A 13,539-nucleotide genomic window follows, 5' to 3' on the forward strand; every position below is an offset into this window, starting at 1 on the left:
TTATACCTAAGTTAATATGGCATGATTATTTGCAAAACAGTTATTATACACATGGCATGGAAATATAAGCTATTTGTATAAGTAACCATAATTAGCATTATTTTTATTCAAATAACTTTTGCTTATTGATTTTTATAGTTTAAGATTCTTAAAACTGAGGTCTGGAAGTGGGATTCGAGAAGTCTTCAGAATTCTGTGTGGGGAGTTTTCTGGAAAAAGTTCATAGTTTTTATCAGAGTCTGGAAAAAGTTTGTACCCAGAGAGCAATAATGGCCTGACTTTCCACTACACTCATTCTGACATCTTGTTGAAAGGCAAAAGTTTGGACTACACAGCATAAAGGCCAAAATCTCTTGTACTATCACTGGTAGTCCTCCTACCCCATCACCAAGCAGTCAGAGTTAACATTTGCTGTGTTCTCCCTAAAGTAACACATTATTTGCAGAATTTTTAAATTTAAAACAATTGTACAAATCATCCCGAAGGATAAACATTATTGTCTCCATTTCACCTATTTGCAAACCAAGACATTAATTGACTTGCCTGTGGTCAAATGACTAGAAAGTATAAAGCCCGAACTTATATTCAAAATGTTCTGACAATGGAATACTCCTGAGCAGAAAAACGAATGTACTCATGATACACATACAAGGATGAATCTTAAAATAATGTTGAATATGGAAAAAAGACAAGAAATACATACTGTAAGATATCACTGATATTAAACCCTACAAAATACAAACTAATTGATCTTAACAGAAAGCACATTAGTATGGTTGCCTGGGGAGGAGAAGGAGGTGGAGAGGTGGGGGCACTCAGGAGGGAGAAAATACAAAAGAGAATGGGGAAACTTTGGGAGATGATAGATTTATTAATTTCTTGATTGTGATGCTGTTCTCTCTCTCTCTCACTCTCTCTCTCTCTCTCTCTCTCTCTCTCTCTCTTTCACACACACACACACATTTCAAAACTTACCAGTACTGTCTGCACATACTTTGAACATATACAGTTTAATGTATGTTGGCTATACTTCAGTAAATTGTCTTTTTAAAAAACTAAAACAAGGGGGGCAAAGTGGCTCAAGTGGTAAGAGAGCCTGCTTAGCAAGCATCAGGCCTTGATTTCAAACTCCAGTGCTGAAAAAAAAAAAAGTACATTACAACTGAAATCTATGGATCTATGGTCTCTCCTTTGAACTGTGTTACCTCCTTGCATCCACATCCATCCCAACCCATCTCCCAGTGTTTTCTTTTCTAAATGAGGCCCATCTGAGCCATATCAGAACAGCCTACCAGGGAAATCTACCTTCTCCCCCCCCCGCCCAGTTAGTACTTTATAGCTTACCTGGCCTCTCCTAACTACAAGAATTTAAGAAAGCAGAAGAAAAGACTCTATTGGGTCCCATAGGGCCCATGTTTTGTGACTAATAAGCTTGGTATGGGGAGAGATGCTTTTGAATTTTAAAAAATTCTGCTTTTCTCTCCCTCTTCCCCACTTTGGAGATGGAGGAAGGGACTATAAATTATAAACATTTTAATTATAGAACAGGGATGTTCAGATTGGATTTTGACAAAGTAAGACTCAATTATATGCTGTCTACAAAGATAGAGAACCACACTTTAAATATGGAGGAATACACAGTTTGAAAGTTGAAGAATGGGGAAAGATATAACACTAATCAAAAGAAAACTGAACATGGGGCTGGGGGTGTGACTCAAGTGATAGAGCATCTGCCTAGCAAGCTTGAGGTCCTGAGTTCAAACCCCAGTATCGCTAAAATAAAAAAATAAAATATTTTTTAAAAAAAGAAAACTGAAAGTGGGTATATTGACAACAGACAAAACAGACTTCATAACAAGGAATATTTCAGGGATAAAGATGTATATTTTACAATAATAAAAGTATCAAGTCATCAAGAGGGCATAAGAAACCTAAATGTTTATGCACTTAATAACATAACTTCAAAATACATGAAGCAAAATTTAATGGACATGAAAGAAGAAATAGATAAATCCACAATTTTAGCTGAAGATATCAATACTCTTCTCTCAGCAGATGATAAAACATGCAGACAGAAAAATCCGTAAACATGTAAAGGACCTGAACAACATCATCAACCAATTTGACTGCATTGACATTTATAGAATACCTGACAATAGAATGCACAGTCTTTCAAGTGCACATTGGACATTGACTGAGCTAGACCACTTCTGGTCTATTTAGTAAGTGCTAATGATTAGCACTGGAAGAAGAAAGAATCAGCACACTTGAAAATAAGCTAATTGAGATAAACCATTCCGAGGAACAGAGAAGAAAGACTGAATAAAAATGAACAGAGCCTTACAAACCTGTAAGGCTCACACAATCAAGAATATTATACATGAATAAGGTAAATACAACAAGCAAAGGAGAGGAAGAAAAGATCAGAAAGAATATTGGAAGAAATAATGGCTGAAATTCCCCCAAATTTGATTAAAAACATTAATCTATATGTTCAAGGTCTCAAAAAACCCCAAATAGAATAAACTCAGGTAACATATCTAGGCACATCATAATTAAAATGTCAAAGGACAAATAGAATCTAGAAACCAGAAAGAGCAAGCAATTCCTCATGTACAAGGGAGTTTCAATGAGATTTACAGCTGATTTTTTACCAAAAACCATGGAGACCAGAGGTCAGTGGGATGACTACAGAGGTTCAAAGAAAAATACTGTGAACCAAGAATTCTATATCTAGTAAACCTGCTCTTCTAAAATGAAGGAGAAATTAAGCCATTATCTCCCTCTTTCTCCCAAAAATCTGAGTGAATTCATCACTAGTACATGTGCCCTAAAAGAAAAGTAGAGGGAGACCTTCAGGCTGAAAAGAAAGGACACAAGACAATAATTCAAATCCACCTGGAAAAACAGAACTAGGAAAGGTATTTACATATGGAAATATAAAAGATAATATAAATGTATTTTTTCTCATCTTTCCCCTCCTAATTTAATTGCATAAAGCAATAATTTAAAATTATATTGATGGACTCATGATGAATAAAGATGTAATTTTTATGACAATAATAGCATAAAGAGTGGAGGAAAGAACAAAGCTATATGGGGCAAAGCTTTTGTATGAATTTGGTTATGAGTTAGAGTGTTAATTGTAAATTCCCAGAGCAATCACTAGGGGAAAAAATACACACAGCACAAAAAAAAAGTATCAGGAAATTTACATGGTTCACCAGAAAATATCTACTTAACACAAAATAAGCCATTAATGGAAGAATAGAGGAACCAAAAAAGACAGAAGACATAGAAAAATAGCAAAATGGCAGATTAAATCCTATCTTATCTGTAATTACATTAAATGTGAACAGATTAAACACATTGCTCAAAAGGCAGAGATAGGAAGAATGGGTTGGAAAGATACGATCCAATTATATACTGACTACAATAGATAAACTTTAAGGTTCAAAGACACAAGTTAAAAGTAAATGGGTGGCAAAGGATATACCACGCAAACATTAACGAAAATAAAGAAGTGGCTTTACTAATATCAGACAAAATAGACCTTAGGACAAAGATTATTATTGGACAAAAACTACTTTATAATGATAAAGAATCAAATCAATCATCAGAAGGCATAACAACTCCTAAAATCATGAATAAAAGATAGGCCTTCACTACCGATGTTACAGGAAATGTTTTAAACTATTACAAGGAATTATAATTGTATGTCAACAAATGAGTCTCAATTAAATAGACAATTCTCTAGAAAGAAAAAAACTACCAAATCTGAGTAAAGGATAAATAGAAAATCTGCATAGATCTATGTATGACCAATTAATAGAATGAATTCATAATTTTCAACAATATACACACCAAGAAAAATCCTCCAAACTTCCCACAAAGCTCAGAGCCAGGTAGCTTCATTGTCAGTTCTAGTAAACATTCAATGAGTCAATACCAATCCTTCACAAACTCCTCCAAGAAATAGAAAAAGAGGAAATACTTCTGAATTCATTCCATGAAGCCAGTATTTCTACTTAACATTGTACTAGAAATTTTAACTATTAAAACAAGGCAAGAAAACAAATGAAAAGCTTAATTTAAAAGGAAGAAGTAAAATTATCCTTGACTGAACACAATATGATTAAGTATGCAAACAATCCTAAAGAATGTACAAAATGCCACTAGAACAAATAAGTTTAATAAGGTCACAGATTACAAGGTCAATGTACAAAATTCAATTGATTTCTATATACTTAGCAACAAACCATTTGAAATTGAATTTTAAAAATCACAACTATCTACCATAACATAAAAAAAAAAGAAAAATTAGCAAACCAAGTGCAAGACTTGTACGCTTCAAATGTCAAAATGTTGGTAAAATAAAATAAAGCTCTGGAATTAAATGGGGTACTGTATGTAACATGTTCATAGATTGGAAGAAACAATATTATTAAGATAATTATGCTCAAAATGATCTAAATCCCAAGAAAGATTCCATGAGGCTTTTTTGTAGAATTGACGAGCTGATTCTAAAATTTACATGGAAATGCAAAGGATTTAGATTGTTAAAAGAATTTGGAAAGGAAAACCAAAATTAAAGACTTACGTTACCTAATTGCTAGACAATATAAAAACATAGCAATCGCTACAGTGTGGTATGTTGGCATAAAGATAGACATACAGATGATGAAATATAGTATAGAGACCAAAGCAGTCCATACACATATGACCAATCAAGTTTTGATGAAGATCTCAAGGTGGTTCAATAAGGAAAGAAAGTATTTTCAACAAATAATGTTGGAACAGTTAGAAATCCATAAGCAAAAGAAAAAACTATGACAAACAAAACTCAACTCTTTACCTAGCACAATTTAATAAATTAAAGCAAAAATGAATCATAGACCTAAAATTAACCTACAGCTGTAAAACTTCTATACAAAAACATAAGGGAAAAAATTTAAGCCCCTGAGTTGTATAAATATGTTCTTAGATAGGACTCAAAATGTACAAATTATAAAAGAAAAAAAAATTTATTTGCTTTCATCAAAATGAAAAGCATCTATCCTTTGAAAGACACTGTTAAGAAAAAAAAAGACAAAAACAGAATGAAAAAATATTTGCAAAATACCTATGTGAAGAAGGACTTATATCCATAATATATAAAGTACTTTTAAAACTCAGCCATAATAAGACTAACAATCTCATTTTTAAAAGATAAAAATACTTGAATGGACACTTCAACAAAAATATGTGAATGGCAACAAGTCCATGAAAAGATGCTCAATATAATTAACCAGGAAATTGCATATTAAAAAGAACAATCAGATACTGCCACACACTTATCAGCATGGCTAAAAATTTAAAGGTAGACAATACTAAATGCTAGTGAGGAAGTGGACCTACAGGAACTCTCATGCTACTGATCAGAACACAAAATAATACAGCCTCTTTGGGAAATGGACATTTCTACAAAGTGAACCATTTATAGTCCATGTGGTCTAGCACTCCCACTCATATTACTCAAAAGAAATGGTGATGCATGGGAATGTGTATAGCAACTTTATTCATAATCATAAAAATGGAAAACAGCCCTAATGTACATTTACATCAACATGCAAATGTTGTATTACATCTAAAAATGGAACACAGCTCCATATAAAAAACAATGAGTGAATCTGAAATTATTGTGCAAAATTAAATGAAAAAAAACAGACATGAAAGACTATATACTGTAAAATACTTTTACATGAGATTCTTGGGGAAAAAAAACTACAGTGATGAAAAGAAGACAGAGGTTGCCAGAGATCTGGCTTTGGGATAGGCACTGTCCATCAAGAGACATCATGAGGGAATTTGAAAGATAATGAGATAGTTGTATATGGGTCTGTGGTGGTGGTGATCACACACAGATAGTTGTATTTGTTAAAAACCTATAAAAATATGTATCACAATGAGTGAATTTTATTGCATGCAAATTTTTAATTACTTACCAGGTATAGAGAGGTACTTAAAATGGAATAGAAACTATGACAAATGAATTCAATTATGTTACAAATGAATCATATAACCATATTGAAGGGGATGATGAAGAAAGTAACCAACTAACTTTGGAAAACAGTGTTTTTACAAGAAACTGAAAGCTAAAGACAAAGTGGATTGTTTGCCAACAGTGTATACTAAATTTCTGTCTCAGTGGGGTTAGGTGAGCAATTCTGAAACTACTTTTATATGAATACTAAGCTTGAAAGACAAGTAATTATACAGCCAGGCATGGCAGAACATGTCTGTAATCCCAGCACTCCAGTTATGCCAGATCAAAGTTGAAGTTGGGAGTAAAAACTTATAGGTGTTTCCTAAAATAGGAAAACGAGTCAGATATTGGTATAGGTATGTATATGTGTTTGTATGCATGAGTTAGTACACATACATACAGTTTCTAGCTTTGTCTGCAGAGAAAGCTTAGAAGCAGTCACTTACCGGTAGAAATGAGCACACCTAGTACCCAGATCTTGGTTTCTAGGAAGCACTGTCCATTACAAAGGAATTGGGGCTCCTTGGAGAATTGATCAATTCCCAGGAAAAAAGCAGAATGGAACCTCTTAGATACCTACTGGTTAAGTAGCTCCCATTAGCCAAAATCAGTTCTGATGTGGGTGCAGGAATGTGCTATTGATACTCAACATGCTCTGAGCTGGTAAAGAAGACCAGGGGAGGGCACCAACAGCATTTGGGGGAAGTGATCCCAGGAGACAGTGTATGGGAGTAGGATTAAACTCAGGTCACTTACCCAGGGCACCCCACTTCTTCCCAGTCCCTTTCAGATAGTATGACAAAAGGTAGAACACAGGAGACTACATGGACATTCCAGAGTCCATAGGAGAATGAAATAGATTAGCAGGACTTAGAGGCTCAGCCTCTGTACAGTTTGCTTTGTACACCTCAGCCAGACCCCAAAAGCCCTTTCCCAAGAAACATGCTAAGCTTCTGGTCATTAATTGCTTTCATTTTCCCCACAGTATATCTCAACAGTTTAGCCCAGGTCTCCACTGACATGTCTAGACTTGAAGCAATATGAGTCTTCTAAACAGTAGATCTCTGATAATTTTGGCTCTTATGACTCCACTCCCTCCAAGAAGAGCTGTCAATTTTTTAGAAGAACTGGGACTTTAAAGTTCACCTTCCATGCTTCTCTCTTTCTTGGTATTTTCCTGGAAATCACAAAGAAATTAAGGTCTTCAACAAATTCTAGTAAGTCATCCTACTTTTTTTCTTATTTCTATAACTTTCTGCCAACTGTAGGATTCTTTCAAGTTTAATCTCATTACAGCCCTCAGACTTTCTCTAAGTCATCAGTGATCTTTTGAAAGTCAACATTTATATAAACACAATAATTTTGAGTCAAAGTTTTGGCTGTTCTCCACCCTAAAAAAAAATTTATCTACAGCTGTTGGAGTTAAAATTTAGTGTTGACACAAATTGCTTGGAGTGAGAATTCTCAGCAATCCCGTCTGAGACCCTGAGATGTGATAGTTAAAAGTTTGCTCCAGCCAAGCACTGGTGGCTCACACCTGTCAGCTTAGCTACTTGGGAGACTGAGATTGGGAGGATTGTAGTTCAAGGCCAGCCTGGGCAAATAGTTCAGGCGATCCCATCTCCAAAATAACCAGAGCAAAATGAACTGGAGGTGTGACTCAAGTGGTAGAGTACTTGCTTTGCAAGCACGAAGCCCTGAGTTCAAACCTCAGTCCCACCCCCCCGCAAAAAAGAGTCTCTTTCACAAGTCATTAATTAGTTCATTCAAAAATTATTTATTTATTGATGGTCTTGAGATGTGTAATATACATATCTGTTTACACAGTCTCCAACCTTACGGAATTTATAGTATGGCTGAGGTAGATGACAAACAGCTAACAAATAAAAAGTGGTGGTGTTCCACAAGGAAAAGTAAAGAAGGACAGAGAATAAGAAGTGTAGGAGGAAAAGAGTTTAAAAACTTTTAGATGGAAACAAGGAAACACTCACTGAAGATTGTAAGGAAGTAAGTAACATGGCGATCTGGAAAATGAGCAGTCCAGTAGAGGAGACAGCAAATGCAAAACTGGGGGGTGAGGCATGGGTAGACATTATATTTATCCTCAACTGCATTATAATTATGTATGAATACTTATAATGATACATATTGTTAAATTAAAGCTAGCTCCAAGCTCCCACTGAGCAAAGCTGATGGGATGTCTTCTCTCAGTCATTATTGTGACCCTTCCCACTTCCTGAACTCAACGTAAAGACCCTGCTCTGGGCAGGTACCTCCAATCCATTCTGTTTGGTGCTAAGATGGTCATGGTCCAAGCTCAAGTCTGAGCAGGCTGCTTTCTGCTCACCATATCCATATTCCTCATGACTAACTTGGCCCTCAGAGAGTACAGTCCTTAAGGTTCAGTCCCAGATACCCATGTGCCTCCCCACCAGAGATTCTGCTCCTCCCAGGAATGTTGCATGGGAGCTGAAGTTCCCTGATTCTTGGTCCTGCGACTTCAAGGTAACTAGCAATTCCTCCATCACTACAGACTTTAGGAGTCCGCAAGTCTCTTCTTGCTCCCTCCTCCCCCAGTACCTCAGTGGAGCTCCTGATTGTTTGTTGTTACTGCTGTTGTTTTGCTTGGCTGGTTGGTTGGTTGATTTATTGTTTATTTGTTTGTTTAAGCAACAAAAGTAGCTTGTTAATGTCCCAGGAGACAAGAATAATTCAGCTTTAACTGCTCCCTTGAGGAAGAAAAAGGAGGGGGAAAGTATTTCTATTCTTTCAACAGAAAAAAATACATAAACATCTTTGGAATTCTTTCCGGTTCTCCACCTCCAAGACCACCAGTCACTACCTTGTTCCAGGCTACCATTAGTTCTTAGTTCTTACCAAGATGACTACAACAGGTTCCTGCCTGATCTCTCTGTCTCCAGGCTTGTCCCTCCAACATACTAAAGCCAAAGTGATCTTTGTAATTATTGCTGATCATCAACAATAATCTGATAAGCCTTAAAATTTCTTTGCCAATTAAATAACAGGTACATCATCCAATTCAGACCAGTGAGATGTGAGAAAAGGCTTGCCAGAGTTTTTTGGAAAGTTATTCTTTCTCTTTGGGAAATTCTCTGCCTTCCCCCAGATGTGGTCATCTGCCATCTTGCCACCAAAGGAAGGAGGGAGTTGAAGCTTGAAGCTTGGAGAAAGCAAAGCCAGAAGAAATGCAGGGTGCAGGAAGCCAGAACCATTGTAAATAAGTCAGCCTTGAAATCTGCCCTGTCTACGAATTTTTGTAAAAGTTTTTTTTTTAATTGCAGATAATCAAAAATATAGAACAAAGCTGGGCACCAGTGGCTCGTGCCTGTAAATCCTAACTACTCAAAGAGGCAGAAATCGAAGCCAACACCAAGCAAATAGTTTGTGAGACCCTATCTTGATAAAAAAAAAAAAAAACAAACATCACAAAAAAGGGCTGGTGGAATGGCTCAAAGTGTTGACCCTGAGTTCAAGTCCCAGTACCACAAAAAAAAATATAAAGAACAGATATGCACATTAACACAATAATGTGAATATACTGAGCTACACCCTTAGAAATTATTAAGATGGTAAATTTTATCACTAAAAAAGAAACCATTCTAACAACACCAACAAAAATATGGAATAAAGAGTATAATCATCACCCATGTGTCCAGTATCAAACTTCAAATTTCCCCTATTAGTTAAGCCAATTTTAGCAGGGTTTTTTGTTTGTTTGCTTGCTGTTTATTTTTTGATGACATGGACCCAGTGACTGCATGCTAAGTAATGAGGTATGTAGAGTCAAGAAATAGGAACACTGCAGTAACTTTTTGGCCCTGGCTGGCAAAAGTTGATAGAATTGGCTGAACTGAAGAGATAGGCTTGATCCTAGTCTACAAAGTTAGCAATGCTATTTAAATGGTTGTGAAATAAGGATTTTGTCTGCTTCTTGAAGTTAATGTACAGATAATCACCTGGAGATCTTGTTCAGATGCAGATTCTGGCTCAGTAAGTTTAGGGTGGGAACTGAGATTTTTTCTTTCTAAGACATGGTCTCCCTATGTTGCCCAGGCTGGTACTCAAGTGACCCTCCCAGCTCAGTCTCCCAGCTGTATCACACCTAGCACAGATTCTGCATTTTTAATAAATGTCAATGCTTCTGAGCCATGGATCTCACTTTGGGTACAAGGATTTAAACTGATGTGCCCTGGAATTGGGCACATCAGCCTTTGCTTTAGGAGGGTGATGGGGGAATACTCGAGATGTCAAATTGTGTTAGCAACCTCTTATAGACCTCAGTAAGGCTGTACAAGAAAGACATACTTAGCTTTACATTGACTGGGTGTGGTGGCCAGGTATGTTATTCCAGGTACTCGGGAGGCAGAGATAGGAGGATTGAGGCTTGATGCCAGGACAGAAAGAAAGAGAGAGAGAGAGAAAGATGGAGGAGGGAGGAAAAGAGAAAGAGAGGGAAGGAGGGAGGAAGGAAGGAAGGAAGGAAGGAAGGAAGGAAGGAAGGAAGGAAGGAAGGAAGGAAGGAAGGAAGGAAGGAAGGAAGGAAAGAAAGAAAGAAAGAAAGAAAGAAAGAAAGAAAGAAAGAAAGAAAGAAAGAAAGAAAGAAAGAAAGAAAGAAAGAAAGAAAGAAAGAAAGAGAAAGAAAGAAAGAAAGAAAGAGAAAAAGAAAGAAAGAAAGAAAAACAAGTTTGGCATGGTTGTGAATGTTTGAGGTCCCAGTTACATGGGAAGCAGAGATGAGAGAATCACTGTCTGAGGCCAGCTCCAGACAAAAGCAAGGCCCTATCTGAAAAATAAACTACAGCAGAAAAGGCAGAGGGGGGGGAGAAGGGGGGGACTGAAGTGGTAACCATGAGACATTGTGAGACCCTGAGGTCAAACCCCAGTACCAACTCTCCCAAAAATGACTGAAATGTAATAATCTGACTTGTCCACCTTTTTGGAGTCTGCCCATTTTTGTAGAATGAATGCATGGATAAGTAAATGAGCTCACCATATAAGAAGAGCTCAATAACTAGGACTGCCTAGCAATGAAATGGGTTCCCATGTAAAGCAATAAAGTCCCCACCCAGGAAGTGTTCAAGCAGTGACTTGGTGGCTATCTGTCAACTTGAATGTGAATAGATACCTGAAGATCTTGGGAAGATGCAGATTCTGATTTGGTAGGTCTAGGGCAGGACTTGGGATTCTGAATTTCTAAACAGTTCCCAGAAGGTCCCATTGCTACAGGTCCTTGAACCATACACAGAGCAGCAAAGTTGTAGGGGAGAGTCCTACAATAAGCAAAATTCAGCAAGGTTAGTAGTCTCCAAACCTGCCTGTATGTCAGACTCACCCAGAAGATTTATTGGAAAGAAAGCTTCTTCGGCTCCAATGCCTGACATTCCGATTCTATAGATCAGAAACAAAGCCTGGACACCTGTTAAGCAAACTTTCTGTTAATTCAGACGTGGTCTTTGGGAATCGCTTGGCCAGAGCGTTCTTAAATTTATTTCTTAAGAATCTGACAAGTGTTAGTCATGCTTGGGAAAAGCCAGGTTGACTAAACTTGTCCTGGTTCATGTACGTGAATAACCCTAGTGTCAAAACACTTCCCTGTTCGTTATGATTCCTGGATCTCTAAGTATCCTCTTTCCAGAAATTGAGCCCTTTCTATTCTTTTGCAGATTGCACTTACATTGTGTCTCAAAGTAGCTCAATTAATGATTTCTTGAGCTCCATCTGCTAATAATGTTAGAAAGAGGAACTTCCACATTGGGTTTCTTGGAGAATTTTTCACAAGAAAAAATAGCAAGGAAAACTGGAGTTGTGTGACACATTGAAAACATCTTACAAAGAAGAATCATTGTAAGTTTATAAGGTCCATGGTCTGTTGCTCCTACTAAGGCAGGCAAGCAAAGGGGAAATAACCCATTATGAGACTCCCTTCTCTTAAACAGTTGTCCTCATGCTAGACTTTTTTCACTACTCTTCCAGCATGGCCCTGAACTATCACTACAACAAAAAAATCCCATCAAAGTTGTAAATACCCTGGCAGTCATAAATATCTTTGGAGGATAGTGTCCAAAGTGGTGCTTCTGAGCCCGGCTTGCCTGGTAAAAAAGAGGTTTGCCCCTAATTTTACCTCTTAGGCAAAGTCCTCTACTTAAGACCTTATGAATATTGTCCACATCTCAGACATACAATTAAAGACCTGAAAATTAGCACAAGCACAGACATAGAATACCCCATGTTAAGTGATAAGCCTGTGTTAATTAGACCTGCCCACCACCCTAGCCCCTCCCTAAGGACTGCCCAGATTTTTCCCACCTCACAATTTATAAATTGGTCTTAAACAAAGAGACTGATGCTTCTGTATCACTGGCAAGAGCCCACCGCTTTTTCTTGTAGTGCTTTCTCTTACTCTTTCTTTTTTTTTCTTTCTATAAAGTTTTGCTTACGTTTTATAATTTGTGTCTCTGTTCAGTTCTCTGTTCAGGTAACACAAGAACTTGAGATCTTCTGGACTAGTATCTTCTTAAACCACTCAACCCTGTAAAACTGCTACAGCTGTGAGCAGAGACTTGTGGATTCCTAATCTGAGGCTCTAGAATTTTAATACTGCAGAATCAAAGGCAGGTTTGAGTCAGGTTTTTCTTACCCATTGTTATGATTTGAATATGAAATCCCCCTCAGGCTTATATGTTGTAAGCTTAGTCCTTAGCTAGTGGCACTATTTTAAGAGGTTCTAGAAACTCTACAAAGTGGGGCCTACCTGGAGGAATTAGGTCACTGAGAATGTGTCCTTAGGGGAGAGAGCTTGCCCTGGCCCTTTTCCTTTTTACCCCTCCCCAACTCTTCCCTCCCACTCTGTCCTTCCTGGCTGCCATGAGGTGAGCAACTTTACTCCATCACCTGTTCTTGCTACCATGATACTCTGCCTCACCACAGGCCTACCCACAGAGATGGAGCCAGGCAACCATGGGCTGAAACTGAGGCAGGCTAAGATAGGGAGAGACCAGGACTCTTAAATATATATAACTTAACATACTGTATTTTAGAGTGAACATCTCTCTCTCTCTCTCTCTCTCTCTCTCTCTCTCTCTCTCTCTCTCTCTCTTTCTATTGCAAAAAAATTTTTAATTGTGCCAAGGCTCCTTTCAATTGCAAATATGCACAGAGTGGACCACCACCCTAGCCCAGGGGACCAACTGAATCCCTCTTCACTCACCATTGGCCATCAGAAACTGATCAAATCTTTCCCCTCCCACAGGTTACCAGGGCTTAAAAACCTGGAAACAGAAAGTTCACCCCCTCTTTCTCCCCTGCTCACTGCTCTTCCACCACACCTAGCAGAGATCACACAAACCCTTGTGATTCACGCTCTCACTTATAATAAAGTTCCTTAATACATCCAACATGTTCTGCCTGGATTCCTCCATGCAGGACACAAAGAATCTGGTGTCTTCTAATTAGGGAACATGCGAGATGACAAAAAAAAATCTCTGAGACAAAAT

The sequence above is a fragment of the Castor canadensis genome, chromosome 11 (genome assembly GCF_047511655.1).
Source record: "Castor canadensis chromosome 11, mCasCan1.hap1v2, whole genome shotgun sequence".
NCBI classification, from domain to species: Eukaryota; Metazoa; Chordata; class Mammalia; order Rodentia; family Castoridae; genus Castor; species Castor canadensis.